Below are 18,808 nucleotides of genomic sequence, written 5' to 3'. Positions count from 1 at the left end.
GAACTTTGACTGGGATGCTGTGTTAACCAGTGCCAGCTAAGGATGTTTAGACAAAGCTGACCGTACCTGAGTTTGCACCAGGTGAAATGAATTGCAGTGGCAGATGCAATGCACAAGGCAGTGAAATGCAGTGCAACAGCTCTGTTAAGAAAGGGATTGTGGAAACTATTTGTTGAGAAGGGATGTGTCATAGTAGAAAAGTTCTTTTCCAGACAGTTTTTCTTCATCCCCTGAACCTTGGACAGGGGCAGGAACAATCAAAGAAACAGAAATCAAGGTTCTCCAAAAGTGCAGTTGACTACCAGAAATGTATAGCTCTATTTGACCAAAGTATTTAAGTAGGGCTAATATTGTCATGTATCACAAAGATAATTTGGTCATATCAGTACTTGAGTGGCTCAGATGTTTTACAGTTTACTGACAGCTGACTTAGTTATGGAAGACTTCAATTCCCAGATAAGTCTTTTTAGTGTTTGCAACAAGTAAAAGATGCATTGTTCCTAACTACCTGAAGTTTCACAAGGAGCACAAGTCTTGAGTGAAGCGTCTGTGTCCTTGATCCCGACCTCCTGATATAACAGCCATTGAAATAGTGTTTAGTTTAGAAACATCTATAGTACATCTGCATTTTATACCACAGGTTCCTGAAAACCTCCGGGGCCAAATTTAAACCTTAATAAAGTTGACAAGTAGTATTATTTGTTCTGTGGCATAATTCATTTCAAGGATCAGGGCCTGTATTCCCAGATACGAACCAGCAGTTGCTGTCTGTAAAAGCCAGCATACAGAGTCTTAAGGAATTTCTCTGATTTAATTGCTGACACATCCATCCATGGCTGCTCTCTGTACAGATATGTATGATAGCTTGGGATAGGATGACATCGTGGAGGAGCAAACACTTCCCTGCTCAGAGTTCTTGGTGTATAAATAGTAGTAAATAGTAGAAAGACTGATACCATTGAGACTTTGCTTGCATCTTACAGAATGAGAGTGACAAAATTCTGCACATACAGGCTAAAAGGCAGGGATAATGATGATGCTTCACTGGCAGAAAGTTAATGAGAGGTTGTCAGTACCCTCTTACTATCTCTAAGTTATTTCTGGATATTGGAGTTGGAATGGGTTCCACATACTGTCCAGAAAACAGGATAAGACAACACAACCATGGTGTAATAACATTTGTGTTGGAGGAGAAACATATTCAGACTAGAGGACCATACTATGTATTTGGCCTGGGATGTGACACTAGGGCAGAAAAAATGAAAGATCTGTCAGATCCACAAGATTGGCTGTTGTAACCAGGAGAAAGTCAGAATGTTCCTTGAGTTCATATGGCCATGTTCCAAATCTCTTGGAAAAGACTGTAGTGGTGTGAGAAATGCAGCACTTCTAGCTCTGTATCTCTGATCCTTTTTCTTTTGTTTATTTGACTCAGTGTGGAGGGATGGCAGGAAGAAGAGGAGAAATGGGATGACCTCTTTCTTTTCATAGCATACTTCTACTCTCATGTTCCTCTGATATCCCTCAGTAATCATGGGGTAGCTGTGCAGAATATGTGCAGATAAGGGAGAGAATGCTGCATTATTTCATTGTGTGTTATCAGTTTGGCAGTCTTTGCAAACGTAGGGCTCTGAATCCAGCTGTTAATCTTTATGATTAAGAAAATACCATGATTAAATCATGTAGCCGAACAACGAAAAACAAATGTTGTTTTTTTTTTGTGGAATAACTCAAGGTCTGAGACAAAAATCCTTGTCTGTGAAGACTGATTACAGAAAAATTAAGCAACAGAGGTGGATGCTTTTAAGATCAGTTGATAAAATTCTGACTCCAGTGGGGAGAAGACTGGAGGATTTTAACCAGTATCCTGGTTTTCAGTTTATTGTACAGCTGTGAAAATGCTGCTTAGCTAAATAAGTTTTGAAAACCAAGATTTTTCTACTAACATGGAATGAGTATGTTGATACATTGTTGGTAGTGTAAAGATCTTGGATTACATCATCTGTATGCTGTGTCGGTATTTTTAAACTCTTTGATGGTCTCCTTCAAACCATATCACGATGTGTGTAAATTTACTTTTATGTAAATAACTGATATCTAGCCATATATGTAATTTTGGATGAATTAGGGACTTAATGTTTTATTTTTCATAAAATAATGTCAGATGAATCCTTCACAGCAAAGTAAGAAACATGCATGACAAACTTGATGGCTTGCGTGCATATTGGAATGGTTCTGTGTTGTCTTTAACAGTGTCTGAATCCAGAAATTCAGTTTTTTGTTGAATATGGCATTTAAGATTTACATTTTTCAGTCTACATTGATTGAATGTGAATTTATAAAGAAGAGAGGTGTAGAAGCTGATGAGGAATTTGATAACTGGCAGGGAGGAGCTAAAGCTCCGAAAGTCTTAGGCAGCAGTATTAAGACCGCAGGGCAAAAGAAGTGGGTAGGCTTGAAAGGTGGTCAGAAAGCTTAACTTAAGGACAGAAGAGGGGAGAAGAAGTTGCTTAGATTAACAGACCTGCCTTTTCAGTGAGTGGTCTTGGGTGCAGTCTCCCAGTCAGGCTGTGGTTTTATGGACAGCCTACTTCTGGACGGCTCCTTTGATCAAACTTAACAATATTCTAAATTATTTAAGGTCATGCTCAAAAAATGTGGAACACACAGAATTGTACTGAATTGATTGCTGCTAGGAGCTGGCTGCTTATTTTCTTGAAGAGGTCCGTGTGACAAACCTGAGAAGTGAGAATGTAACCAGTGTGTCATCTCTAAATAAGAAAGAGAAAACTTTTGTCCAGCAATATCAGTTCAGCGTCACCTTCCTCAGCTCCCATGCAGAGCAGGATGTGTGAGAATGAGGACATGTTGCTGATGTGGTGAGAGCAGGGCTGATATTCAGGTTGGGTGAATGGGCTGGCAGGAGACTCAACAGGGTCAGCAGAAGATGTGAAGTCCTGCACATGGGGAGAAACAACTCCACAGAGTAGAGTGGGCAAGTCCCTGAGATGTCTGATGTATCCTTGAAGCTGCCCTTCTGAATGGAGTTTGGTCTTGTTGGACTTCAGTCTATATTTTACTGTGATTTTAGAGTTTGATAATGATAAAGGTGATTGTTTTTGTTATTAATGTATATTTGAGGAGTTTTTACGTTGTTATTTGCATAATGTATCCTGCTGTCACAATACTGGTAGCAGCGTGGCAGTGTGTTTGGTTTTTGTCATCTGCTTTCTCCTCTGTATCGTTTGCAAGCACTTTTCCTAGAAAGGAAACGACTGCTCTTAAGTGGTCTTTCACATCTAACGGTGTTCAATGGATTATTGGAGTATGATTGCAGATAGAAGTATCAACAGGATAAAATGCATTAATCTCAAGAGAGTTATCTTGCACTAGCCATCAATCCTTCCTTTCTGTCGTGTTCTTTTCAATGTAGATTACGGCGAAGAGGCTGCAGTTTGATGTTTTGTTTCATTATTATTATAAATACCTTGGATAAAAAAAATATAACAAGCAACCACTTAAAAATGACCATTGGCCTGGTTGAGCAGGGCACAAAGCCTGGAAAGTTCTTTGGGTTTCATCTGCTGGGTAGCATTTGTTGAGATCTGTCCCTTAGCAATCCGTTGGTGGTTACTATTTAATGGATGCTTAACAGCTAAAACAGATAGCAGAGTGTTTGTTGTCTGGGGTCCACTCATATACACAGAATAGAGCTGCTTTTACTTTTAATCATTTAAAGATATAAAGGACTCTGAAATGGTAACATGGGAGGAAAATTTTACTTTTTCCAAAACCTTATATTCATAAAAGGGAGGTGCAGCAGAGATGCTCTGTCTTGTTCTGTCCCTTAAAATGATCATGTGCAGCACATTGGGTCTTGGCTCTGTTCTATTCATTTCCCCACTGTTCTGCTGTGTTGACAATGCTCTTCAGCAGCTGGCTTGGGGCAAGTATCCAAAACACACCCACATATATACACATAAAACCAGTTCATCAGACTTAGGGACAAATCATGCTTGGTGTTTGACTCATGACCTGAGCTTGTTTAAACCAAGTTGGATTTTAATTTTGGGGCTTTTGTGCTTTTATTTTATTCTTGCCAATGTGGACTGGGGACAGAGGTCTATGAAAGATCATAACCATTGCTTTAAAACTCACATCACAAAACAAAAATGTATTTGCAGAAGTGTTACTTCAGAAGAATACAAAGTAGTGGTTAAAGGTAGCTGTGGTTTTTCTGTACCCTCAAACTTCAGAAGGGCTTCCATGTCAAAGCCTCGTCTACTACAAAAGCCTCAAACTTCAGTGTAAAATCAATAAATAAAGAGGTTCTTATATATAATGAATAAGGTTATGTTTTCAAGTTGTCAGTGCAGAGCTGTCCAGGAGGCTTTGCTAAGAATCAGAGAAATGTCTTTGGCTTAGCAGCTGCTCAGTGGCGGTGTTGTGGGGCTTGCATCCTGGTGGCTGCACAGGTTTCTGTTACGCTTGGAACAGCCGTGGGATGATTCAGGTGCATCGACTTTGCAATGGTTCTTGAATTACAATCCTATTTATTAAATATGTTTTGTAAACTGGAGAAGTGGAGAATTGCTTTAAAAAAGCAAGGCAGCAATATCTGTGTAAGATGGCACGGGGGAGAAGCAGCAGCTCCATGTTGTAGTGCAGTGTAGCTTGTAGGAGAGCGATTAGTCTAGAAGTGACACAGTGTAACCAAACTATGGAATATTTCTAATAAGCAAGTTATTTTCACAGTGTGTGTTGCTGAGATTACTAAATCACAGCATACTGTAAAGGTAAATCTTGCTGTTGTCGCCTAGATCATTGCTCCACAAAATGCTATCCGACAATAATGAGCCAGCTAGTAAATTGTGGATATATGGGAAAGCTGTGTTTAAGGATCTGATTCATTTGACATAACTCAGTATAGTAGGATGCCTGTTAAACTACTTTTGAAAGTTAGTAGATGTCTCCTTACTATTTTAGTTAGCAAATGTGTTGACATCTATCACATGACTAATTACTGTTGATTGTAAAACTTGCTTTATGATTACTTGACCTTTTGAGCTTAAGTTCTTCCTGTAATGAATGTCTTTCTGTAACCATTACTTTGCTTTTTCAGTGTTTTCTTTTGAAATTCATTTAGAAGTAAAAGCCAAGGAAACCCTTCACTTTGAAAAGTCTAACCAGAGCTGAGAACAGTTAGAAAAAACTAACTACTGAATATAAAATGACAGATTGCTTTATAATGCAGACAACTTTAATAGCGGTTTCTGGGACTTTGAAATAGTTGGCTGTGTTAATGATACTGGGAGAGGGAGAGGAAACGTACTACACAGTGCCTGCCTCTTGGGAGAAGCTGAAACAGATGCTGTAACCTCATGTGGTCTCTGAAACACATCTTAAAAACTGTATTATGATGGAAGCAGCATGAAAATCAAGTTCAGAAATCTTGACTTGCACGTTTCCTCAGTTCTGGCTGCTGTGTGAAAGCAGAGGGTGTCTGCTGCAAGTGGTGGGCTCTGTGGCTACAGGGGGGACAGATTTGGAGTGTTTGGTAGGACCATACTGGTACAGGTTTGTCCCCATGGTTACCAAATATGCCTGTAATGATCCATCACCCAAACCATAGGCTAGTTTGTGTGTTGGTGAAAGCTAGTTTGAACGGGAGCTGGAAAGTGAACTGAGTGTATTACTGTTGTAGCTTAGATCAGGAAGTGCATCCATGAATCTTGTCTCTGTGATTTGGTGACTGCTAGCTTGGCTGTGGGCTGCTCATGCTGGCTTGCTAAACTGAGAGATGTGCTCTGAAAGCTCATCTCACATGCTCTGATTTCTCACAGTCTAAAGCAAAGTAAATCCCCCAAAAGATATGGGCTATGGGTGTCTTCAGGAAAATTTGTCTCACTGAGGAGTTCTTTCCTGTTGCATGGTGATGCTTGCTGATGGAGACAGGCTGGTGGTGCTGCTGGGTGAGTGCCACAGAGGCCTACCAGCTGGGGAGACACTCTGTATTTCTGTCTGTATTTCATGCTGTTTTCAAACTAGCTACTTTGGTTCTTTTACCCTTGTTGCTCCTGATGAAGACTAGTCCTAAGTGACGGGACAGAGTCCACAGGGAGCTGGATTGCAAATGCTTGGATCCTTTCACTTTTAACTCAGTGATTTTGCTGAAGGTTCCTGTCATCAACAAGCTGACAAGCAGGAGCAGGCATCTCCAAAGGGCAGTTCTTCCCACTGGATTCCTTTTTTTCCCTGTAAGAAAAGACATCTGCTGCCTGAAAAATATTCTGGCCCAGACATCAGGAGCATACGGGGCTCTGCTTTGCAAGACACTTTCTTCAGTCCATGGGTTTTCAGAGCATCACTGAGCATCCCTGCTCTTGCATTCTGACTGCTCTGCTGTAACACGTCCTCATGGGAACGAAAGAGCAGCCACTTAGCTCATTTCACCTTTTATTCCTAGAGCACTTAAAGAACAATTATACTAATTCTAATAATGACTAAATTTATAGTACTCCAGAGAGAGAAGCACAAGGCGTTTAATTTCCAAGCAGTTTGACAAGACCATTTTGATGTATTTTCCAAAGTACGACACAAATTACCAAAGTGGGGAGAAAAATGTTTAAATTCATACTCTCAGGTTTTTTGTTTCCAAGAAGCTGAATACCGTTCAGTTGGGCATTGTCCATCAAATAAAACAAGTTGAAACCAGAGATTTACAGAAACTTAATTCTTCCTTTTCTTAATTGCCCATTTCCAGTCAGTAGTTATCAGAGTTTAAGTGCTTACCTGGAAAGTAAGAATACTTTTTGAGGGATTTGTTTTTTTTCAGAACCATGAAGCAGCACAGCTAACTGCAATTTGGAATTAATCTTTAGTTCTCAACAAGAACGGAAAAAATATGGCTCTTGGTCTGCACAGTCATACTGATTAAGAAACATTGAAACAGAAATGGAAATACTGCATGTACTTTACTGCTTTCCCTTTCCTACCTACCTGACAATAAATGCTGAATGCTAGAAATAAGTGTATATTTTTGACATGTCCTGGGGAGAATAATGTCAAACAATGCAATTTGTCAGTTCTCACAGGAAGGCATAGAGTAATGCGTTAGAATTCAGTGGCTAGCACGTAAGGAGAAGGCAGTTATTTTAATACTGATATCCACTGCTCACAGACCTGAATAATGATTGTAAGGAATACGGTATTTCATGTACCCAAGGACATGTGTCTGAAGGAGAAAATAAGCTCCTGGTATTAACCTAAGTGTTGACCTGCGTGTATGCTTCCCACATGGCATGTCAGATGTAGTCTTGGTGATTCATTAAGCCTTTCTTGTTCATGGGTGTAGTGATGAGTCATGAAAGGGCAAGTTTTCTGCTTTTGAGGTTGTTACCTTCTTTTGAACTTTGCTGTTTACCTAGATTTTTTGTTATTGCTTCAGTTCAGTTTGATAGCAGTCCTCTACAGCTGTGATTTCTACAGTCAGAGTAAAGGATGTGTAGGCATAGCTCAACTGAAAAGAAAACCCTTAGCTTTTGAACATATGTAAAGATGCGCTGGCTCTCTGCCTGAATTCCTAAGTCATATAAGAACATTTCAGTATTGTTAAAAAGCAGACAAAAAACTTCAGTATTATCAAAAAACAGACAAAAAACTCACGAAAAAATCCAGAGGAAGAAAAACAACAAAAAAGATGTTGTCCTAGAAATAGTGAGATTCAAAGCAATCCCAGTGCTTCTGCTTCTGCTTCTGCTTTTTTTTTTTTCTTTTTTTTTTCCTGTCTTTTAGGGAGATGATGCCCCCCTCCCAATACACATGTGTTTGGATTTAAGTCTGAGTTGTGTTTAAAACTATGTGGGCTTGGGCTTTGGTGGTTATTCTTTGAGGACAGATGATGATAAGACTGCGTCTTGCAAATTAAGAAATAAAGAGCTTCTGTCGGTCTTCAGAAAATGAAAATTAACTTAGATGTGTAGGTAGTCTTATTAAGTGCAGTGATACTGAGATGATGTTTGCTGAACTACTCTGTGGAGATTTTACATAATGGATGAGGTACAGGAGCTCCAGGCTGCATGGCAGTGGAGTTTATTCTATCACTGAATGTAAAACAAGTGAATTGCCTTAATAATCTCTGCAGAGAGCAAGGATAATGTTTTTTATATGCAGAAAGAGTCAGAGATTTTGTAATCCTGGCTATTGGTGTACAAGGAGCCAAACTTTTCTTTAGAATAATCTGGATCCTTTTAACATACTGTCTTACTCAGTTCATGTGAAGTTCTTTAGGAATGACAAGTGAATGTACATCTCTCCGTGAAAATACGGCTTTTACGCAGTTAAAATATGCTATCTGTTGGTAAGTCATGGCTCGATAAAAGAGGCCTGGAAGAGGTTGTGTAATTATCTCAACAGCTATGTATTTAAGTATATGGAAAGCATTTATAAATCAAGCTCACCTACTATTTACTCCTGTAGTGGCAATAACAGTAATCTCAAAAATTTAGAACCTTCATAATTTTGAAGTGGTTTATGTTGGGAAGATGTTTTTAATATTAATCATAGAATCATAGAATTATTGAATGGCCTGGATTGAAAAGGACCACAAAGATCATCTAGTTTCAACCCCCCTGCTACGTGCAGGGTCACCAACCACCAGACCAGGCTGCCCAGAGCCACATCCAGCCTGGCCTTGAATGCCTCCAGGGATGGGGCATCCACAACCTCCTTGGGCAACCTGTTCCAGTGTGTCACCACCCTCTGTGTGAAAAACTTCCTCCTAATATCTAACCTAAACCTCCCCTGTCTCAGTTTAAAACCATTCCCCCTTGTCCTATCACTATCCACCCTTGTAAACAGCCGTTCCCCCTCCTGTTTAATGCTGCTTTCAAGTACTGGAAGACCACAGTGAGGTGTCCTTGGAGCCTTCTCTTCTCCAACCTGAATCAGCCCAGTTCTCTCAGCCTTTCCTCATAGGAGAAGTACTCCAGCCCTCTGATCATCTTAGTGGCCCTCCTCTGGACCTGCTCCAAGAGCTCTATGTCCTTCCTGTTTTTTTTTTTTTTTATTTTATTTTATTTTATTTTATTATTTTTTTCCCCATACCTCAGTTGAAGATATTTTTCAGTGTGGAATATGAATGAAGGAAATTCTGAAATGGTAGATCAGTTAAATGTAGATGGTAATAATAGCACTCAGCTGCCATTGTGTGCTTCTCAACTACATATTTGACTTCAGGCAAGGGTTTGCCTTCTGTTTTACTCAGAATATGTATGTGCCATCACTCTTTGATCTGTAGCAAGTATATGTATCAAGGCTACTTACCACCATTTGCCAGAAGGAAGAGATTTAGTGTTGGGCGTAGCAAGTTTCCAAAACAATGAATTATGTCATAGAATCATAGAATCACAAGGTTGGAAACGACCTATAAGATCATCTAGTCCAATTGTCCTCATCACCATTGCCACCACAAGCACTAAACCATATCTCGCAGCACATCATCGAGACGCCTCTTGAACACTGCCAGGGACGGCGACTCCACCACCTCCCTGGGCAGCCATTCCAGTGCCTGACCACTCTCTCAGAGAAATAGTTCTTCCTTATGTCTAACCTAAATCTCCTCTGATACAACTTGCGGCCATTACCCCATGTCCTGCTTGTTGCTTGGCAGAAGAGGCCAAACCCCTCCTCATCACAGCCTCCCTTCAGGAAGTTGTAGAGTGCAGAGGTTTCCTCTGAGCCTCCTCTTCTCCAGACTGAACAATCCCAGCTCCCTCAGCCGCTTCTCATAAGACTTGTGCTCCAGACCCCTCACCAGTTTCATTGCCCTTCTCTCCAGAACCTCAACATCTTTCCTGGAGTGAGGGGCCCAAAACTGAACATAGTACTCAAAGTGCAGCCTCACCAATGTTGAGTACAGGGGGATGATCACCTTCCTGCTCCTGCTGGCCACACTATTTCTAATGCAGGCCAGGATGCCGTTGGCCCTCCTGGCCACCTGGGCACACTGTCGGCTCATGTTCAGCCGAGCATCAACCAACACCCCCAGGTCCCTTTCCCCTTCACAGTCATCCAACCACTCATCCCCAAGCCTGTAGCGCTGCATGAGGTTGTTGTGGCCAAAGTGCAGGACCCGACACTTGGCCTTGTTGTACCTCATCCCATTCACCTCAGCCCAGCGATCCAGCTTATCCAGATCCCTCTGAAGGGCCTCCCTACCCTCAGGCAGATCAGCACCACCTCCCAGCTTGGTGTCATCTGCAAACTTACTGAGGGTACACTCAATCCCCTCATCTAGGTCATCAATAAAGACATTAAACAAGATGGACCCCAGTACCGACCTCTGGGGGGTACCACTCGTAACAGGTCACCAGCTGGACTGAACTCCATTAACCACTACCTGATGGGCACAGCCCTCTAGGCAGTTTCTTACCAAAAAAAGTGTGTACCCGTCCAGGCCACAGGCAGCCAGTCTCCACAGAAGAAGCCTGTGAGAGACCGTGTCAAAGGCTTTGCTGAAGTCTAGGTAGACTACATTAACAGCCTTTCCCTCATCTACCAGGCTGGTCACCCAGTCATAGAAGGAGATGAGGTTGCTCAAGCACAACCTGCCTTTCATGAACCCATGCTGGCTGGGCCTGATCCCCTGGACACCACACATGTGCTGCATGATCTCACCCAAGATGATTTGCTCCATAACTTTCCCTGGTACCGAGGTCAGGCTGACAGGCCTGTAGTTCCCTGGATCCTCCTTACAGCCCTTCTTGTAGATGGGAGTCACATTGGCAAGCCTCCAATCCTCAGGGACCTCTCCAGATAACCAGAGCATTGATAGATGGTGAGAGCGGCTCTGCAATCACCCCCGCCAGCTTCCTCAGCACCCAAGGGTGCAGCCCATCCGGTCCCGTGGACTTGTGACAGTCCAGATGCAGGAGGAGCTCTCTGACTGTCTCCACCGGAATTGCTGGGGGCATGTTCTGAGCAGCGTCCCAGACTTCCAGATCAGGGCATAAAAAGCCCAGAGGATAACTGATCTGGTTATTAAAGGCAGATGTAAAGAAGGCGTTGAGGACCTCAGCCTTCTCCTTATCCTCAGTGGCCACATTCCCTGCTGCATCAAGTATAGGATGAAAATTATCTTTGGTTCTTCTTCTGCTGTTGATACATTTATGAAAGGATTTTTTATTATCTTTTACTGCAGTGGCCAACCTGAGTTCAAGTTGGGCTTTTGCCTTCCGAACTTTCCCCCTGCATACCTTAGCAACCTCCTTGTAATCTCCCCAAGCAGTCTGTCCCTTCTTCCAGAGGACGTAGACTCTCTTTTTTTCCCTGAATCTCAACAGTAGTTCCCGGCTCACCCACAGCAGTCGTCTTCTCCTATGGCTCGCCTTATGGCACTCAGGGACAACCTGTTCTTGCGCCTCATAATGTGATGGACCCATAATTCTCACCAGTGAGATGAGAAGCTTGGCATTCTCCAGTCCAAGTCGATTTGGACAGCTTAGAACACTGTGGGATGGTTCGTATAGCCAGCCGAGATTTAGACCTTTATAGATAATAGTTATTGACCTCTCTGTAGGCTCTTCAAGATGATTGGCACATATAATACTTAACTACTATCCAAGTTGCAGAATTACAGTACCAGTTTTGCAGTTCAGGTATAAACCTTTGTCTTAGAGTGCATGGCTGCTGCTGATGCCCAAAGTGTAAGGGATTATTTGCTAACCTATTCTAAAAGGTTTGCTTTGTGTGGATAGGATGTTACCTGCCTTGATAATTGTATATAGCCACAGCAGTGTTAACATTGATCTTCTGAATTAATTAGTAGTTGCTCAGAACTACCTCTCGAATCAGCAAAGTGATTTTTTTATTTAGCTAGTTTTGGTGTAGTCAGGTTAATACCTAATTAACTGTTTTAGAATAACAAGTATAATCTACTGAATCAGTGAATAGGCTTTCAGGTTGGAAACAAATTTCTCTCCCTACCTTTTCTCAGACAAATGGCTGCTCACAAAGTGTAGTCATTATTTAAAACAAAACAAAATAAAAAAAAGTCTGAATTATAGTGCAGAGACTATTTTAAACTCGAGGATAAATGATGATAGTCAGACATGCGCAATTTGCTCTTAATAGTGGACAATTTATTATTGTTCCTGGCACCAAACAGGAGCTATAATTACTGTGCTTTTTTTCTATAATTCTTGAAATGCAGAATTTATCAGCGTCTTCAGATGATGTGAAGTATACCACCACATACATAATGTGCACACATGCACACAGGGAGTTCAACAGTTTAATGACTGTTTATGAGGGTTGGTAGTGATAGGACAAGGGGGAATGGTACTAAACTGAGACAAAGGAGATTTAAGTCCAATATTAGGAGGAATTTTTTCACACATTGTGGTGCAGTAGAAGAAGTTGGCCAAGGAGGTTGTGGATGCCCCATCCCTGGAGGCATTCAGGGCCAGGCTGGATGTGGCTCTGGGCAGCCTGGCCTGGTGGTTGGTGACCTTGCACATAGCAGGGGGTTGAAACTAGATGATCACTGTGGTCCTTTTCAACCCAGGCTGTTCTGTGATTATATGAAAAGATTGAGGGAGACCCTGTGATTGCTTTGTGCCAGAGTGTCCCCAGCAGTAACACAACTTTGGTTCTTTCCATCACAAAACACAAGTTAGGTACCTGACATACATTCTTCTATCCTTCTTTAATTCATTTTTAATTATTTAAGCCTTATGAGGAGTGATTTTAAGAAAAGCCATATTTCCCTTAATGATCTATGTTACTCATATGTATAACCCAGTGGCTTGGCATGAACTTTCAACGTGGAAAGCACTGTTGTTAATCTGTGTTGATTGATGGACTTACTGTTTAGATTTGTGTCCTGCATCATTCAGTCTGATAACACTGCTGGCGAAAACCACTACTGTTGTGATTTTAGTGGTTAAAATAATTTAATATGTTTATTGAGTTTCAGCATCCAGAATGATGATGTTGGCAGTCTTGTCACAATATTAATGTTGGTGGTCCAGGTCTCTTCAGAAGGATGCAGTACACATTTCAGTGCATATAACACTCTATGCCTGTGTAAAAATTGTTGCTTTAAAATATGAGCAGCTTAACCCATCCAGTTCTGGTGGCACAAAGTAAATAGAAACGTTTTACTCTACGCAAGACATAGCTGTTGTAAGTAGGAAATCATTTCCACTGTTTTACACAGTGTAACTGAGCTACATGTTGGTAATAAATATGTGATTTACATGGGCACAATTTCGCATTATGTTCTAATAAGAAGCGTTAAATATATTAGTATGACTCAGGGCTTGACACTCAATAAAGACTACGTATGATGGCAAACAACCAATTATCTCAGTGAATTATTTATTTCTTGAAAGCCTTGACATGGGTAAGGTCACTATACATTTTTAATGGGAATGAGATGCTAGGTTATAAAAAGATAATTCAAATAGCAATACTTTGTTAGATCTTCCTGCTGTGCGATGTATAATCAGGTGCACTGACTTAAAGAACACTAATGAGGATTTAAAGACACAGCAGGGGCACATTTAATAGTCACACACAATTCCGTCAAACACATTTACATAGAGCACCTCTGTTGCAAGCTGGTGTTGAATAGCTATAGTAGAGATGTATATGTTATTGTATAGCACTGTGTACTTTGTGAAAATAACAGTTAGTCAACATTCTGGTTCATGCACTGGGCAGCCTGGTCTAGTATTAAATGTAGAGGTTGGTGGTCCTGCCTGTGGCAGGAGGTTGGAGCTTGATGATCCTTGAGGTCCCTTCCAGCCCAAGCCATTCTGTGATTCTGTGATTGAAGAAAACAAAGGAAGTGGACTCTGGAGGTATCATTTGAAGTCCATGCCAAGCTTTGGTGATGGCCTCATTTGCCTCTGCAGTGAATCATGGGGAGTGAAGTGCTGCAAAACAACATTGATATATGTCAGACAGTGGCCCACCTGGTTTGAGGTCCTTTTCTTGATAGTGACTTGGACCAGGTACTACCAGAAAAATGGAAATTCTGTCTTGAGTATGGGAACTGGAAACCCATATTTTAGAGCTGCAAAAAATCTAGGGCACAAATATATTTGTAGCCAGAATTTGCATACTTATTTTTGTGCTTAATGTGTCTTGGAAAAACAAGTTTGTATAAGAAAAGTTGAATTGTTTTTTAATCCCTTTGCAGGTGATAAGACAAGTGGACTTCTAATGGCTGAATTACAGTTCACAGGATCAGATACAGTGTCACAGGAGGCAGAAGCATGGATAGGCTGCAAAGAATGAACACTAATATCATGCAGGCGTGCAGGGGCAGGACCAGGAAAGCCAAAGCTCAGCGTGAGTTCAGGCTTGAAGGGAGTGTCAGAAACAATAAGAGCTATAGGACAGTTGACCTTCCTTCAGTCCACAGAGAAAATCATGGAGCCAGTCCTCTGGGACCATGCTTCTGGGCACCGTGAATGAAGAGATGACTGGAAATAGTCAGCATGGAATCACCCGAGGGTGATGCATGCCTGAGCTGCTGTCTTGGTTTCTGTGATATAAAGTGACTGGAACAGTGGGCAAGGGGAGTGAGAACTGTTCATCTCAACTTCTGCAAGGCTTCCAGCTGTCTGCAGCAATACCCTTGTATGCAAGTTACAGTAAGTGCAGCAGGGATGGGACACAGTCAGATGTGCAAAGCTGAGCTGGATGTATCAGCTCAGAGGGCTGCGGTCAGTTGGTTGCATCCCAGCTGGAAGGCATGGACTGCAGGGGAAAGGGAACGGTAGAAGGAGGAGGGTTCAGACTGTGAGGAAACATTATTTTCTGTCAGTGGTGCAGCTTGTCCAGAGGGTTTGTTCCATGTCCATCCTTGCAGGTTTTGAGGCCTGACTGGGCATAACCCTGAGCGACCTGGTCAGAGCTCCCAGCTGCCCCTGCTTAAGGCCAGAGGTTGGACTGGAGACCTCCTGCGGCAGCAGGCTCACCCTTCAGTCCTGTCAAAGAAAACATTAGCTGTAGCATTTGCATCTCCTTGAATTTTTACTGGGTATCAGAAAGTTTCGTGCTAACTGATGTGTTAGAAGTTATGTGTCTGTTTTTCCCCTAGAGACGCACGTTTATTTACTTTATGTACTTCAACAAATTTGGTATCTCTGAATTTTAAGGGTGCTATAATCAAAGTGCAAACATCTGTTATTGTGGAGCTTTATATGCTAGCTGAGTATCTCTTTTTCTGATTTTATTACATTTTTTCTGTCATTTTCATGGCTATATCGGAAGTTACTTAAAATGTTCTTTAATCTTAATGTTAGGCAGATATTTTAATTATTGGCATAACTGTTCATATGCAGTACACTTGCCATCAAATGTGTTTGAGGAATTGCAATTTCACTTAGAATCTGAGAAATTCATGCTGTTGACATTTGAAACTCGTTAATTAGAAATTCTTAACACTTAATTAGAATTGCCTTTGAAGTGGACCCTAATTCCACCATAATTTATTACTTGTGGAGTTAAATGTGACTGTTTTCTATTATGCATAAGCATTTTGGTCACCCTGCCTTGGGTAAGAAGATACATTGTGAGCAATTGAATACCCTTAATATTGACTGTGTAGGAATTGATGTGAGCAGTTTGCAGGTGATGCATTATTTCAGGCATTTTTTTTCCTCGTATTTGGTAGATACTTAAAAATTCTCATTCTTAAATTGAGCTCCTTTATAATTCATTTGCTAAGAAGTCAGCGTTTGCCTTTTAAAAAAAAACAACACACTAATGAGTGCTGCTTGCCAGCTTCAATATTAACATGTTCTCAGGAGTTCATGCTGAAGCCTGTGGGGAGTGTGAAGGCCTCAAACTGATGTTAAGTAGGATAGAGATGAGGTTGTGACAGAATGTTCAACATTTGCAGTTTGGGAGTTACATCACAGTGTATATCTTTCCTTTTGAAGCATCAGAATAAGCAGATTGTTTGCTCCACAGCAAGAAGCATCTACAGCTCTTAGTATGCTTCCATACACGTGCACTCTGCAAAAGAGAAAGTTGATAAAATAATGTTTTGCTTCTGGCAAGCACTCTGACTTTTTCTCCTGAGCATACAATCATTCAGCTTAATTTTATTACTTTTGTGTTATTTTGGTATGTACATGAATCAAGTGGTATTTATACACAGATTTGCAAATAGCAGCAGCAGAAAAAGTCGGTGCTCTCTTGTTGCTGCTGCTCTGGTGGAGCTGCTGGGGCAAGGGCTGTGGTTACAGCTCTTCCTAACAGGTGGGATGAGGCCACTGACAGTATTTTTGGTTTCATCACTTGCTGCCTATCATCTCTACAGCTCTGTACTTGAACTGTGGCAGATGGTTTCTGAGGTCCCGTGAGAGCCAGCTATGCTGCTTGCAGGTATGTCCTACAGTTTTTGGTCTTAAGGAGTACAGCTGCATTCAGGCGTCTTCTCTTTGTAAGCCTATAGTAAATATGCTTTATCTTCTGTCTCTCTACTGGGCAGTGCAACAAGCTGAGCTGGAAAATAGCATCTGACTTCTGGGAGCAAAGGCTGTCATATACTGTTTTTGCTTTAATAAAAAAAAGGGCTGAATCTAAATTGAGGCTGAATGTATACAAGTCTATGGCGCTGGATGGCATGCACCCCAGGGTTCTGAAGGAGCTGGCTGAGGTGGTTGCTGAGCCGCTCTCCATCGTATTTGAAAAATAGTGATAGTCAGGTGAAGTCCCTGGTGATTGGGAAAAAGGAAACATCACTCCTATATTCAGGAAAGGGAGAAAGGAAGATCTGGGGAGCTACAGGGTGGTGAGCCTCATCTCTGTGCCTGGGAAGACCATGGAGCAGATCCTCCTGGAAGAGATATTAAGGCACATGAGAAATGTGGAGGTGATCTGAGACAGCCAGCATGGCTTCACCAAGGACAGATCATGCCTGACCAGTCTGGTGGCTTTCTGTGATGGAGTGACAGCATCAGAGGGCAAAGGAAGGGCAACCGATGTCATCTACCTGGACTTCTGCAAGGCCTTTGACATGATCTCACACCACATCCTTATCTCTAAATTGGAGATAAATGGATTTTAAGAGTGGGCTATTTGGTGGATAAAGAATGATAGGAAAAGGGTGGTGAGGCACTGGCACAGACTGCCCAGAGAAGCTGTGGATGCACCATCTCTGGAAGCATTCAGGGCCTGGCTGGACGGGTACCTGAGCATGCAGATCTGGTGGGTGGCAGCCCTGTCCATGGCACGGGGGTTGAAAAATAGATAATCTTTAATGTCCCCTCCAACCTAAGCCATGCTGTGAAAAAAAATGTTTCTAAAAACTGCCTATAAATAAAGGAAAATCTGAAATTCAAGTAAGACCTGCTTAATTCAGTTTTCTAGAGTTTAGTGGTTACATTTTTAACCCAAAGTGTGAAGGCTGACTTCTTGGTATACTTTTATTTCTGCTTATATGTTGTAGCTCTCAGATAAATTAGAAACACTTCCTTTGGCATAGAGTAATATCAAGTCAAAACATTTTTAGGGCCCAGCTGCTAGAAGGGAACTAGGTGTACTTGAGGACTACATTACCTTATATTACTCTTGTTAAAAGGATGTAGTTTGTATTGTCTGTGATTAATAACATGTCAGCTTTCGTCACTGACAATCAATTTGTAATTATTCTCTGTCCTAGGGGAGGGAATGTGATATATGCAGGAGCAACAGTTTTCTCCCCAGACTGAAGGGCATGATCCACCAGCCAGTTGTGCTCCAGCAGGGCATACAGTATTGCTTGTAGGTCATTTGTTTCCCTGGAAAACTGGATTGGCAAAGGGCAGTGTGATGTAAGGAGGAAGTACTGATGTCCAGGCCTCCAAACCCACTTCTGTGGCTGTTTTACCTCCCCTCTGGATCTTTGTTGTGGCAGAGATGAGGATCTGTGGTCCTTTTGGGTTGCAGGCACAGCCAGGCACATCCCACAGGCTGCAATGGGGAACAACATTCAACCATTTGACCTCTCATCCAGGATCTCAGACAGAAATGCTGGACTAAACCATGGCTGCTGTTACATGCTAAATGCTCTCTTTATTCTCCAGTGTGCAGTGCCCGTTGTATCTGTCTTCATAGCAGCAGACTGCACATTGGTAGGTGGGTGGAAAAGTATGCCAATGGCTCCCTACAGTTCAAGCAGCTCATTCTGCTACCAGAGCAGCAGGTGGAATTCAGAGTAGAATTCCAGTCATTGTGCATTTCCAGGTAGACTCCTGGGTGATTCTATTTAATACTTATTTGGCCGTCAATTACTAGAAAGCCACAATTTGTGAAATTAAAAGGTATGGGAAAATTTGTGTCAGGTGGTCAAACTATTCCCCTGACACAGTTGATGTCATATACTCCTTCTGGCACCAGGAGAAGTTAATTAAAAGCCTGTTGTGACTTGAGAATTATTTTTGATTTTACAAACTTTGATTTTAGTTTTCAGTAAGGGCAGAAGATAAGGAGACTTCTTAAATAGAAATGTGAGCTCATACAAACTGCAGTGACATGCAGGAACAAGTTGCCCAAGGAGGTTGTGGATGCCCCATCCCTGGCCCATTCAAGGCCAAGTTGGATGTGGCTCTGGGCAGCCTGGTCTGGTGCTTGGTGACCCTGCATATAGCAGGGGGGCTGAAACTAAATGATCTTTGTGGTCCTTTTCAACCCAGGCCATTCTATGATTCTATGTTTATGTTTTATGCAATCTTTTTTCTCAAGTTGAATAATGAAGCAACGGCCCAACTAATAGTAAGGGTAACCTTTAAGTAATGTTTATTTTGTA

The 18,808-nt window shown here is 41.7% G+C and overlaps 1 protein-coding gene across 3 annotated transcripts in view; it reads left to right on the top strand.

Annotated features, from left to right (window-relative positions):
- KLF12 (Kruppel like factor 12) overlaps nucleotides 1-18,808 on the top strand; it is a 264,971-nt gene that overhangs the window by 76,128 nt on the left and 170,035 nt on the right. The gene's annotated exons all lie outside the window — the stretch shown is intronic.

This window comes from Lagopus leucura, unplaced genomic scaffold, assembly GCF_019238085.1.
Source record: "Lagopus leucura isolate 7727_CA_CO unplaced genomic scaffold, USGS_WTPT01 Super-Scaffold_100001, whole genome shotgun sequence".
Taxonomy (NCBI): Eukaryota; Metazoa; Chordata; class Aves; order Galliformes; family Phasianidae; genus Lagopus; species Lagopus leucura.
The sequence above is the reverse complement of the archived record's forward strand: the minus strand, read 5'-3'. Positions and strand labels throughout refer to the sequence as shown.